Source organism: Indicator indicator, chromosome 27, assembly GCF_027791375.1.
Source record: "Indicator indicator isolate 239-I01 chromosome 27, UM_Iind_1.1, whole genome shotgun sequence".
Classification (NCBI taxonomy): Eukaryota; Metazoa; Chordata; class Aves; order Piciformes; family Indicatoridae; genus Indicator; species Indicator indicator.
Genome location: NC_072036.1, coordinates 10,173,560 through 10,186,719, shown reverse-complemented (window position 1 = coordinate 10,186,719; position 13,160 = coordinate 10,173,560).

Sequence of the window (13,160 nt, the reverse complement as noted above, 5' to 3'; positions counted from 1 at the left end):
CCAGGAAGCAAATTTGGGCTATGATGATCTTAGCCATTGTTTTTGCTGAGACAGTACAAACATGGGGGGTTGGATGCACACTGTTGTTCAGAAAGCTTTTGCTGACTCATAATTTCTGGGAAAGGCTAGGGCAAAAGAGGAGAGAACTTATTGATGGGCTTTGGTTAGCCCTGAGAGTGGAATTGGTGTCCACTTGCAGGAAAATATGGCCTTTCATTTTCCAAACCAGTCCTGACCTGCAGGGATGCCTGAGCAGAATAACATAAAGCAAGCTCCATAATCTGTCTCCCCAGACAACACCTCACTTCAGAAAGAGAAGGGCTGCAATCCTGGTGGAGGAAGTCCAGGAATTGTGTACAGCCTGATGCCTGTAATTTCCTTGCTGAGTTTTTTTCATGGCCACAGCAGGCATTTGTTCTAGAAAATGGTCTTACACTTGCAGGGTCTGGACACACAAACTCCTCCTGCTCTCAGGTGATGGCACTTTTACCTTGGCACCTTTATGGTTTGATAATGACATATGATATGTAGCCTTTACTGAGAAGAGAAGGGAGATTTCCTTCTTTACCACCCTTAAAAGTTCTTTGGCTTGTTCTGAAATAAGCCAAAGATGAAATATTGTCAGGCTTGCTCTGGAGAACTCCCAGCCTGCTCCCACTAAAGCCAGTGATGCTCTATTGCACATCAGCCAAGATAATGACAGTGTCTCATTACAAACAATTACCATTTTGAGGCAGGAAGCCCTTGGCCCCAGCTCCAATTTTGATGAGAAACTGATGGTTTAGTACTAACCTTGAAAACCTTACAGGACTTGCAGTGCCTCCTGGCAATTTGGCTTGCACGAAGTACCTCTTTCTGTGATGATTAGCTCCCTCATTTTGGTGGGAGCAATTACAAGAAGAACACAGCTCTGGTGAGGAAGACCTGGGCTGAAAGTCCCCCACCACACATTGCTTGGTTTTCTGTGTGGTGTAAGAGTGAAAATGAGACTGACCCTGCAGGCTGCTTTGTGTGAGTCACTGGGTATTAAAAAGCCAGCTGGATTCAGAAATCACAGGTCAAATAAAACCTCTGTATTTAGCTAAGCAAACAAAAGGACAAAACACTTCTAAACCTGGACAGTGAGCCTGTACATATTTTTATCAATGTAATGATCCACAGGTACTAAGTAGCACCCAGTGAAGCACTGGAAGTTCTAATCTCCATTCTGCTGCTCGCATTTTAAATTATTTTAATGAGGTAAAAACAATTTCTGATCGTTCAGCTGCTCCTGAGCTCTTCAGCTAGCTTTTGTGGTAGTCATTTACCAAGGGAAAAATGCAAAAGGAGAATTAAAAAGGGGGAATGGAACAAAACTAGAAATGAGTAGATTCAGATTGGATGTTAGGAAGAAATTCTTCCCCATGAGGGTGGTGAGACACTGGAACAGGTTGCCCAGGGAGGTGGTGGAAGCCTCATCCCTGGAGGTTTTTGCAGCCAGGCTTGACGTGGCTGTGAGCAACCTGCTATAGTGTGAGGTGTCCCTGCCCATGGCAGGGGGTTTGGAACTGGATGATCCTTGAGGTCCCTTCCAACCCTGACAATTCTATGATTCTATGATGCTTCAGACAGAGGCTAGATGGAGTCAGGAGGAGGTGAATCAAATCTGGGAGAAGGAAAGCAATTCAGATCTGGGGGAATATTTTCATTATTTGTTTTCCCTGCTACTCTCTGTCTGGGTCCTGTCTAGTTTAGAAAAGCTGTTTTCCCAAGTGTCCTGCTTGTTGTGTGGATGCTTGAGGTTGGAGCTTAATCAAAAGGTTGAGTCTGGTTTTGGTGAAGATTTGGAAAAGGGTTTTTAAAAAGTAGCTTGAACCTCCTGATTTTTTTTTTTTTGAGACAAGACATACTTTGCATGCATCAGTGCTCATTTTCTCACTGACAAGATGATGGCATGCAGATTAATAATCACACTTAAAACCCAGGCAGAAGGAAAGGCTCTGAAAACATTCTCCAAGACGTAGATTGTTGAAATAAAGGTTGAGCCTCCTATAAAATGTGATTAGATCTATGACACTCTTTGGGGGACTGAAATTTTTGATTTTTTTTATTTTAATCATTTGTGTTTTTAATCAGTGACACTTTATCCTTTGCATCACAGTGAGCTGATGTGATTGCATACCTGCAGGCAGATGCCATTTGTCACTTCCAGTTGTTGCTGCTATTTATAGAAGGAAGTGCATCTAGGTAATATTAAGCTTGCTGTCAAAAGAGGCCTCTACCATTGGCAATTGAGAGTATCAGTAAATATGGGGAGCCTGTTGCTTCCCAATATCACTCTCTGACTTTTGATACTCTGCTAATTTGCCTTAATCAATAGAAAGTTGGATTTTTCCTGAAACATTTCTCATTTTGGTAAGCAGTGGTGTATCCTGCATTAAATGTCACTGTGCAGTGGCAAATAAGAAAAATGGGAGACAAATAAGTGAAGGGCTCCACCTTCCTGTACTCCTGCTGTTCCTATAAATGGCTCAAAGAAAATAAGCAAGTTGATGAAATTTTGCTGTCAAAATCAACACATCAGAAAGCCTTTTGCAGGGAGAGTTTGGGGCTGCAGTGTGATCAGTGAGTGCACCAGGTGTAAACTCAAGAATTAGCAGCTCCCCAGCTTGGCATGGCTGAAGATGGACTCCTTCCTCCCAGGGATCTGAGCTGCTCCATGGCACAGACCATTACCTGGCAGAGCAATCCATCCTAGGAGCCCTTGCTCCTAACTCTAAAACTACCACACTTTGGTGGAGGCAGAGGCTCTTTCTCCATGGCAGTGCTTCTGGTGATGACTCCCTTTTAATACAGACACAGAATCCTGGCTGCCCAGCTGCAGGCAGAAGCAGCAGGGGGGGACACAAACTGGGCAAGACAGCTCAGGGGAGCTGCAGCAGCCAGCTCCGCTACAAGCACCTCCTCAGCTCTTGCCTTGCTGCCCCTCAGAGGAACTCCAGTTGTGCCCTGCAACTTGCTGGCTTTCTTAATCAGAATCTGAGACAGAGAAATCTACATTTTATGTCCTTGAATGTATCACCCACGGGCAATAAAAACATCTTTGAAACGACCCAAGCCAGCTTTTACAGCATCTTGCCTTTGCTCCCTTCCCAAACGCTTTAATGCCATGTTTACAACTCTGCCTGTCCTGGCCTCACCTCTCTTAGCTGCCACATAGAAAAGAAGTTGCTGTTCCTGCTGCTTAAGATTACTCTCAGGTGACCTCTCTCTCAAATTTATAGCCCTGCATAAATCCATAGCCACCATTTCTTGGCTGTTCCAGCACCTTGGGCCATCGATCCACTGCAGCCTGCTCGCTCTGCTCCGGCTGACGGGGCCGTTCCCCCAGCTCACCCCTGGAAAAGCAGAGGAGAGAGAAGAAAGATTGCTTGGTGCAGCTTCCAGCAAGCTGTGTGTCTCAAGAGCTGCTTGCAAGCTCTGTGTTGCTAACCATCTTCATTAAAGCCCTGGGTAAAGGGAGGGATTGTGCCCTCAGCCTGGTGAGACCAAACTGGGAGGAGCGGCTGACTCACCGTTGGGCTCTGCTGCAGTTCAGCAGAACCTGGACAGCCCAGAGGGATGGGCAGAGAGGGACCTAATGAAGTTCAACAGGGGCAAGTGCAGAGCCCTGCACCTGAAGAGGAGTAGCCCCATGCCACTCTTTGTGAAGGCTCAAGGGAGCTCATTCAGCATGTGAAAGCTGCTGTTAAAAGAGAGGACAATGTTGTGCATGCAACATCCATGGCTGGAATGATGGAACAGGGATGTTGTGCATGTAACATCCATGGCTGGAATGATGGAACAGGGATGTTGTGCATCCAACATCCATGGCCAGAATGATGGAACAAGGAATGATGGCAACCAGGAAGAGTCAGGCCTGACTCTGCAAAACTGCCAGAAATAAAGGAGAATGAAACCAATCTGTGTAGGGAGGCTGTAAGGCTCTCTCTCACTGGAAACCTCTCATAGCAAACTGCAAACATCCACCAGGAGCAACCCAGGGAGAATGAGTCTGTCTGCAGACTGAACAACAGGTTGAATAAACTCCTGAGGTCTCCCCCAGCACTGTTTTAGTATGTCACTGGTACAGCCACAAGGACTTCTTTAAGTTGCTGTTTGCAAATCCTTGAGGAGCAGGTGGTCAGATACTTCAGATGCTACAGTTCCCTCCCTTCTGTCTAGGCCAGACTTTGTGATGACTTTGTTATGTATTGCCAACCTCCTAGGGCCAGCAATTCTTCTCCAATTCTTCTCCACTTCATCCAGTGTCTAGGCACCAGAATGGAGTCCATATAGGCAGAATTGTTTATGGATAAATACAGCAGGAGGTTTTTTTCCCCCAAAATATTTCTTGCAGAGTGCCAGCATCTCCTTCATCAAGCACCAAACTCAGGGTTTGCCTGTGTGTGCATATACACATCCTCTTTAAATCAAGTTTATTTTCTTGTGCATATACACATTGTCTTTAAATCAAGTTTATTTTCTTGTGCATATACACATCCTCTTTAAATCAAGTTTTCTTCTGCTGGACTTCCTTGTGTGCAAGCCCACTGCGAGGAGGGAGTGCTGCAAATCATCCCTCACTGTAGGAGGTGCTTTGGGACATTTCCTGTAATGATTGGACCCAGCTGACCTCCAAGATGCTATAGAGAAAGGGCTGAAGCTGTCTGAGGACAGCTGTACCTGCAGGTACAAGCTGGAGCCCTCTTTCCTTGAGATGCTGTGCAAAGAGATGGAGTAGCACATCTTTCCTCTCCAGCTAAAGCTGTGCTTGGAAAGTGGTGGCAAACAAATAACAGCCTAGGAAAAATGTCCCAGGTGAAGTGATTTCCATGGAGATGTTCTTTATTTACAGCTGATGGAAGGGAAGGGTTATTGAATCACTGCAAGCTCCTAGTATCAGACTGCTAGCTCCTGCTCAGCACCACTGACCTGAGCCTTTTCCCATCAACATGATGTGTGTGACCACCCCTGCCAGGCAGAGTGGAGTGCTTCCAGCAAGTGAATAACAGCAAGTGGAAGAAAACCTCCTTGAGCTGCTCCAGTACATGCTCTGCAGCAACTGGCATGGCACTAGAGACTTCTAATTAAATCACCATGGTGTGGATGAACAAATGGGGGCAACTTCTAGGCCATTCATTAGGATACAGCCATTAATTTTAACTAATGTTAATTATAATGGTGTCTGACAGCAGAATTATGGTGTGTGTGCACAAGTCACTGTCTGCAGCCTCAGGGGACAGATCTTGTGGCTTTGACAGAAAGATCAGGGTGGGAAGGATCTCAAGAGCTCACCCAGTTCCTGTTCTGCTCAGACCAGTCAGGGAACCTCTGGAAACTAGCAGGCAAGATGCCATCCCTCTGACAAACTTCAGCCAAGCTGTGCTGGGAAAACTGGAGTAAAGCAAAGAGCCTTTGTGAAGGCTGGTCCCCCAAACCACCAAACAACTCCACCAACTTCTACAGCTGGTAAACAGTGAGCAAATAAGGGAATCGATAGGTAATACGGCAGCAGATAAGGAGGTGAGGAGTGAGGAGCTGCGTGTGCTCATTCAGGATAGATCACATCCCAGCAGATCAATAGCTGCCTTTGTCAGAGCTATAGGCTTGGTGACAGCAGCAGACATTTGTCTGAAATGCAGAAACTTCTGACAAAGAACCTTGCAGAAAACCTGGGGGGAGGCAATCTGCTCGCGCTGCCGAGTTGGTCAAAGACAGGCAATGATTCAGGTTCCTGGGCTCTCTGAGGGGTGCTGACAGGACATGCTTTGAATAAGGACCAGGGGCCAGATGCTGTCCAGGGGGTTGTGGAGTCTCCCTCTCTGGAGATAGTCAAAATCTGCCCGGATGTGTTCCTGTGTGAGCTGCTCTGGCAGGGGGGTTGTACTGGATGATCTTCTGAGGTCTCTTCCAGCCCCTGACGTTCTGTGATTCTGTCCAACACTCAAGGAGCTGCACAGTGCCCTGACCACCCCTGCAGAAACCCTATCCATTCACTACCCTAAATGCTGACTGAAGCCTTCGTGCCACTTAGAAGATCAGAAGTGTTACAGAGCAAGTTTCACTGTGGCTGGAGTCACTTGGATGTGTCTTTCCAAGGATGTCTGAGCCTCAGGCCCATCCCATGGACACACTGTGCAAAGTGACACAAGAGCTGCATGTAGGAAGCAAAGCAGAAGGGTCCCTGAGCAGTGGAAATGGAGCAAAGGGGTCACAGGGCACTTGTTTTGGGGCAGGCAGGGCAGCATGGGGCACCAAGTGCCTGGGCAGAGATGGCTGTTAGCTCTAGAGGACATTGTGCCTTGTGTGCAGCTGGATACTGTGTTCACAGCACTAAGTTTGCTGCAGGACTCCAAGCCTTGAGTCCTCAGCGATGAGTAGGTTGACCAAGTCCCTTGCATGTGATCCTGCTCCACAGCCAGGGTTTAGGTTAGGGTTATGGACTCAACTGCTTGGTCTTTCACTTTTGGCAGCACACACCTGTGGCACACTCTCTGTCCTGCCTCCACTGCACACATCCTGTGCCACTGGGAGCCAGCTTTACAGTGCTCATGGTAAAGCACATAGCAGGCATGTGTGACCAATGCCACAGGAAATCTCTTACCTTGCTGGTATTTCCCCACAGCATTTGCTGTTCTGTGAACATCAGCTTGATGAAGATGCTCAGCAGCACCCCACAACTCCAGGGAGTTTGTGCTGGTTTAGAGCTGGCTCTTTGTGATGGTTTTGCTTGAAGAGAAGGGGAAAGGAGACTCTGAGAGCATTTCTTTTCCATGCTATTAAAAATGTTCCAGGTGAGCAGGAGGCTGAGGGGAGCTCTACCACAGCCCAGTGCTCAGAGGCATCCAGCCTCCATCCCCTCAAGCAGACAGGGACTCTGGTTCTGCAGCAAGCATTCCATGGGTGACATGGGTGACCTGGGATCTCTCTCTTCTTCAGTGTAATCCTCACTGGGGCTGGGGTGACCAACAATGCTGGGGTGAGACCCTGGGATGCTGTTCCAGCTGGCATTCGACAGTTTGCTGCGTATTTGCTACCTCTTTTAACTCCTTCCAAAAATTAACAAAAAGGGAAAAGGGGGGAAAAGAAAAAAGGGAAAGAAAACCAAAAAGAGGGAAAGAAAAGCAAAAAGAGGAAAAGAAAAGCAAAAAGAGGAAAAGAAAATCAAAAAGAGGAAAGGAAAAACAAAAAAAGGAAAGAAAGGGGGGAAAAAAGGAAGGAAAAGAAGGGAAGAGCTAAAATTAGAAATCAGTGGTAAATGGGAAGCCTTGAAAGCAAAAGTAATAGAAAGGGCTTCTTGTCTCTTGCAAAGAGCACTCTGCAAGGAGGGGAAATGCTGCCACCTCCTGATGTGCATCTCCAGCTCGGTGAAGGGACCCAGCTCCGCGGCCGTGGCAGCTGCTGCCTCCCAGCAAGAGTTTAAGGGACTGCCTGAGGCTTTGAGCTTCCCCAGTGCCCAGAGCCAGCACGTCCTGGAGTGGTTTATGGTTAAGCCCGGGGCAGCCAGCTCAGTGGTAAAGCAAAACCACACACTCTGCCTCCAGGCACCAAGGGCATGGAAATTACACCTAATCTGCATTCTGCTCATTTGTGGTGGTTGATCAGATGCTATCTGATGGTGGGTGTGAGGGAAACAAGAGGGGCAGGCAGGGGAGAAGCAGCCTTGCCACAGCACACAGCCACATTAGAGCAGGTCTCTTGTCATTATATTTATTTTGTTATAATTGCATTTTCATCATTGTTCTTGCACTGAAGGAAGGCAGGGAAGCAAGGTGGTAAACGTGGGGATGGGCAGTGCAAGGGGGATGTTGTTCTTCTAAAGGCTTAGGAGGTGCAAAGAGAGAAGGGAAAGTTCAGGAGTCCAAAGGGTGGCTATCCTGCACAGGCAGGTAGAAGTCTGCTGGTGGATCCACCTGTGCAGGACAGAAAGATTAAAGCATCCCTGTGGACATTAAGGCAGGGATGAGACCACTTCTGAAGATGCAGCCTCATGAATGGGGCTGCTCTTTGAGTGCTGGGGCACTCAGGAAGAGCCCAGGGATCCTTTGAGTGCTGGGGTGCTCAGGAACAGTCCAAGGATCCTTTGAGTGCTGGGGCACTCAAGGAAGAGCCCAGGGATCCTTTGAGTGCTGGGGTGCTCAGGAACAGTCCAAGGATCCTTTGAGTGCTGGGGCACTCAGGAAGAGCCCAGGGATCCTTTGAATACTTGGGTGCTCAGGAAGAGCCCAGGGATCCTTTGAGTGCTGGGGTGCTCAGGAAGAGCCCAGGGATCCCATTTTGCATCCAGGGTGGGGATCTCTGTTAGCAAGGCTGATAGTGTGAGCTGAAGGAACAGCATCATGTAACCAGCCCCAGTAAAACCAAGCAGAAGCACAGGTGAGGGCTGCAGCCTTGGGGATGTGAACTGGGTGCTGATGTAATCAATAAATCAGGTTCTGTAATTTACCTCCCAAACAAGATGCTTGTAGGCTCACTCCCTTTTTTAATTATATTGAGAGGTTTAGCAAGCAAACAGTGGGAGAGCAAAGAATTAAAGCCATAAAGTAATCTGCATATAATCAGTAATTACCATGAATCAAACCCTCCTTCAGCTCAGCTGGTTATTATTTCCCTGATAAGGTAATTCCCTGTGCTGACAAAGCTAGGAAATACTCATTTTCACCAGAATGGCAAATCATTTCCTGCTGGGAACGTAATACTGTGTCAAGCAGTTCAGTGACCACATCAATCCAGCTAATGACATTTGTGGGGAATGCAGGGGCTGTTAAAACCAGAGAACCTGGAGACAGTCACTCCTGTGTTGGGAGGGGAGGATATTTTGCCAGCAGACCTCCATTAAACACCTCCTTACTGGTGTCACTGGCCATGCCAGCACTGGGAGGTGAAGTGGATGAGGGCAGGGTGTTCCAGCAGGACTTCACTTTAGCTTGAGTGTAGGGTGCTGGCCAGGTGTGGCTGCAGCCAGGAGAGCCCTTTTGGTGAGTCCCTGTGAGACCTGCTAGGGCCTCATGGCAGAGGGCACTGTGGTCACTGCTGAGGCAGGGGCTTGCCCCTGCTGCTCCCCAAAGCACCTCCTGATGCAGGGGGCATGAGGTCAGCCCTGCCATGACCAAGTTGCTCACAGGAGCACTCCCTGTGTGCTGTCAAAAAGCAGCTTCCAGGAAACTGCTTTTGAAGCCCTGACACCTGCCCCAGCTCACTACAGCTGGCCTGGGTGAGGCAGAGCTGTCCCCAGCAGCTCAAGGGGCAGATGGGAGGGCAGTAAAGTCTGCCAAGGGCTGGTGATGTACCCAAGAAGCAGTTTTGGAATCACAGAATCATTAAGGCTGAAAAGCACCTCTGAGATCATCAAGTCCACCCAGCAGCCCAACACCACCATGCCCACTAAACCACGTCCCAAAGTGCCACATCTGCTCATTTTTTGGAACACCTCCAGGGATGGTGACTCCACCACCTCCCTGGGCAGCCTGTTCCAGTGCCTGACCACTCTTTCAATAAAGAGATTTTTCCTCATACCCAAGTTTCTTGCCTCTTGCCTGTCCATAAAGCGTTACCAAAGGAACAAGTGAGGGGATCTGCTCTGACATCAATTCACACCCATTTTTCAGGTACACAAAATCAGGAAAGCTTGCCCCAGCTGCAGCCACAAAGGTGTGTGAAAGGTGTCCCATGGGCAGGCATCTCCCATTTCAAGTGGGAAAAGTAGTCAGGAGTGGAAAGGAGAAGGGGGAAAAGCAGCTGAGTGCCCCCAGAAGGAGATGACAATTGCTGCCCTCGGCCTCTTGTTGTGAGTCCTGTCTCTCGGTGTTTGATGTTGCCACCTGCAAAAGGGAGTGAGAGTGAAACTTCCCAGCCTGCAGGGAGGAGAGGGAGCAGGCACTTGATGGAGCTCGAGTCGAATTTCCACCAGAGCTTTGCTATGCTGCAGATCTCGGCTGTGCGAGGAAGTACTGAGGCTGTGTGAGGCTATGCTGGGGCTGTGCCTCCTCTTAGCACTGCTCTGGTTTGTGCAAATGCTGGCTTTCAGTACTTCAAAGCTTGCATTGACACCCTGCCCCCCATGTGGTGCCCCATGGGCTGGGGACACTGAGATGTGGCAGCACACACAGTGTTTTATCTGCAGCCTCTGAGCAAGCCAAGGGCTCATGGCCACCAAGTAAAGCAAGGGGGACGTGGCTGAGGGCTGGCAGCTGCATCCCCACCAGCATGGTGCCAGCACCCTGGAGAATGCCCAGTGCAACACATCTAGGGCTGTGGGTACCTGCTAGCACACTCAGGGCCCTCAGGCACCTTTTGAAACTGACTCTGCATTAGTCTGGGGACAGCTTTGTGTCAGTGTCCATCTGAAAGCTGAGGAGAGCAGCCCTGTGCCACACGCAGCAAGGATGATGTTATCCACTAAAGGTTCTTTTAAAATGCCTCCTGCTTTTTTTAATCCCAGTTCAATGGGAGATAACATAATCCCTTAATGACATCTGGTATTTAATGGTTGCTGTTCCCATCACTAAAAAAAAACAAACATAGAGAACCAGAATTGTGTGATTTTTGTTTCTACAGTACTTGTTTTCTTCTATTTGCCTGTTTATTGTTGGTCTGGCTGCAGAGGCTGTGCCATTGCTACTGCTGCATCCTTTAATCAAAACTCCAGGTGACCAATGTTTGCACCTCTCCAGCCTTCTTCTCCAGTTCTGCCACCAAGTAACTTTTGTTTCTTCTTTCTACACTTCTCATTTTGTTCCTTTTTTTCTCCATTTTGCAGTAGGAGGGGCAGATGACTTTTAACTGTCTCAAATTACAGTTCAAGACCAGTGGGAAGTTTCTCTTTGCTCCAGCTGACCATTACTGACACTTCATTTTTGTGGCAAACATTGAGCCTTTGCTTTTACCCAGCTGCTGTAAATGTACAGAAGTAAACAACAGACTGTGCAAACAGTTCAATATGGAAAACTTGGGTTAGCACCTTCCAAGACAAAGCAATCAATCATCTATTAACCACCTAATCACAGGCATCAATAGCCCAGCAGCCCTCTGCACAGCATTCCACCAAATGAAAAGGGCGGTCGGGGACCACAGTTAAGAAGGGACACAAATCACTGGAACTGCAAGTGCCTGGCTGAGAGTGGATCTATAAATGCAGATATTCAAATGCAAGCATCACCTCTGGCTGCTGCTGAATCCTGCTATCACTGTCAGGAGACCAGTTGCTATGGCAGAGAGCCCTAGGAGTGGCAGAGGGCCAAGAACCCTGCCTTTGAAATGTTAACTGAATTTAACTCTTGACTCTTTCCAGACAAGGTTCATTACTTGGTGTGACTGTGCCACATTAAATGAGTGCTTTGTCTGCCCTGGCTACCTCTTTGCAAGGGATATTATTAACCACCAGGACAGCAAAGCAGGTCAATGGCAACCATTAGTCAATAAGGGCTTTTTTTATACCTTCAAATCCAATATGTGAGAGCTGCAATCACCTAAGGGCCTTTTGGCTTTCCTTTCTTTTTATTTTTTAATTTCTTTTCCTCTTTCTTTTTTTTTTTTTTCCCCCTGCTAACTTGTCTCCTTGCTTTAGGCAAGTTACTCCCAGTTCACAGCCCCTGGATGCACTCAGAGCACACCTGCAGTGGTGCCATGAGGAGATCCCCTACTTGGAACAGTTACAGCCTGGGCACAGCCGTGCTGCTGCTGAGTTTAAGTGACACTGTAGGCTGCTGTCTGCAATATCCACCAGGAAAATCAGTTTAGAGTTCAGCAAGGAACAGGTATAAAGAGCAGTTGAAGTCTAATTTTGCAGCTAGCAGAACTGCTCAGGCATGGCATTTAAGCAGAAGCTCTTCTTTCAACTGCATGAAGTGCAGGTCTGACTCCCTGCTTTAAAGGGTAGCTGCAGGTGTGTGGATTGCACCTGGGCTTGAAGAGCTCAGTCCTTTACAGCTGTGTAAATGAGATCTCTCAGATGTAGTTACTGGGCAAGATTTGGAAATTTAGGCTTAGAGAGATCTAAGGAAACACTTAGACTATCAAATATTCATGCAGTGGTGTTTCTGACTCCTTTTCTTTAACAGTATGATGAGCTAGGAGAGGGACATGGACTCTGGAAGTAACTGAGAATGGCAGAACAGAGCAGAGGTTGTTATTGTGAGGAAAACTATCAGAGAGAACAGCATAGAGAGAAGAACTCCATCCATAGTTGTAACGAGGCAGACTCAACAGCCATGACCACAATTCTCTGTAATCACAGCAAAGGCATTGCTGCCATGGTAGGAAAAAGTCTTGAATGTACCAAACTCTAGTGGGGGCTGAGATGGTGCCAGTGAAGGTGGAAGGGCAGCTGTATGGTGTTCCACCTGCAGAGTGTACCTCTGCCCAAGGTTAATAACCACATGTCCTCGCAATCGGTTCTGCAGTCTGCAGAAGAGTTCATTTCCACCTTCAGAAAGCACATTTTGATTTTCAACACTTGTTTCTATTACACAATTCCAGCTTCCAGGAACAAGATCACAAGGTAAGAGAGCTCTTGCACTCTCTCACACTTCCCTTCTCAACAGGCTTTTGAGTGTGTGCTCAGACTTGAAGGGAATCACACCAGGCAGTACAAATGCTTCTGCAGCAGCACCTGTGTTGTCATCTTGCATGAACCAGGATTGTGACTGCTCCAGCTCCTCTGCCCAGGATACATTGCTGGTAAAGTCTTCTTAAAAAACCACCAACCTTCAAATGTACAAGTCACAAGCTCCTGCTTTTGTACCTTAATCTTTTCTTAACTAATAGATGACAGATTTCAGAGCAAGACATCATTCATGAGATGTGTTCCCTTGTTTAACATCAGTCCTTAGATCAAGTGCAGAATGTTTATTGTAACTTTGTAGATCACAAATTAAATCATTGAAATATTCAAGGATCCCTTAGGAGAAAAGGAGGCTGAGGGGAGACCTCATCACTCTCTACAACTACCTGAAGGGAGGCTGGAGTGAGGAGGGGGCAGCCGCTTCTCCCTGGTGTCAAGCACAAGGACTAGAGAAAACGGTTTCAGGCTGTACCAGGAGAGGTTCAGGTTGGATATTAGGAAGTATTTCTTCACAGAAAGGGTTCTCAAACACTGGAATGGTCTTGTCCAGTGGTGGAGTCACCATCCCTGGAGGTGT